Consider the following 1,095-nt stretch of genomic DNA (forward strand, 5'->3'; position numbering starts at 1 on the left):
CTTGGCAGCGCGGGCGGAAGCTGCGGGCCCAGGCACATGGGAGATACGCTGCTCGGCCGCTGCCGCTCCTCCCGCCGCCAGAGCTGCTGGGACCCGCCAGCATAGCTAGTTTTTTGAGGAAACTCCAATGCCCTTACTAATTTACATTCCTACCAAAAGGGTAAAAGTGTTCCTGCCCCCGCAGCAATTATCATTTTTTTGTATTCTTGATGACAGCCATTCTGACTGAGGTGAGATGGAATCTTAATGTAGTTTTGATTAACATTTCCCTAATGGCTGAGATGTTTTTGAAAATTTTTTTATTTTAAAGAAAAAAATAGAAATAAAAATAAAGGGGTTGGGGATTTAGCTCAGTGGCACAGCGCCTGCCTGGCAAGCGCAAGGTAGTGAGTTCGATTCCTGATACCGGAAGGAAAAAAAAAAATGAAATAGAAGTTCAAATCAGGCTAATAGGAGAGTAACAATAATTAATACGTTGCGTATTGTTATTTTCATAGTAGTTACTCAGGGTACAAGATATAGGTGTGAAATATGTCCAAATAATATTAGCACAAACCTTTTTTTAATGAATTAAGAGAAACTAGCTGTATAACTATCTTAACTAGCTTGTACATATATATGTATTTTCCTTTTCCCTTACTTCATTTCCCCTTTCTCCTAGCAGTTTCTCTTTTCTTTTGAACAGTTTCTTCCCAATTTGCAGTATCTATCGTATATTCTGGATCTTTTCTGCTTATTCAGCTTCTCACACTGGTGAGACAATATGATGTTTACACACGTGGGTCTGATTTATTTCACTTACGAGTATGGTCTCAAATTGTATCCATTTACTTATAAAAAAGTCTCAAGTTTAGTCTTCTTTATGGCTGAGTAGTACTCCATTGTATTAAAAAAAACAAAAAACACATTTTTTTTTATCCATTCTTTGATTGTTGGGTATTTGTGTTGTTTCCAAGATTTAGCTATTACAAATTGTGCTGCTATAAACATGGGTGCACATATATTGCTGTGGTGTGAAGGGAAGTAGCTGGGTTGAATGGGACCTCTAGTCCTAGTTTTGTGAGGAATCTCCACACTGATTTCCACAGTGGTTGC

This window comes from Chinchilla lanigera, unplaced genomic scaffold (genome assembly GCF_000276665.1).
Source record: "Chinchilla lanigera isolate Chin_1 unplaced genomic scaffold, ChiLan1.0 scaffold00146, whole genome shotgun sequence".
In the NCBI taxonomy this organism is placed as follows: domain Eukaryota; kingdom Metazoa; phylum Chordata; class Mammalia; order Rodentia; family Chinchillidae; genus Chinchilla; species Chinchilla lanigera.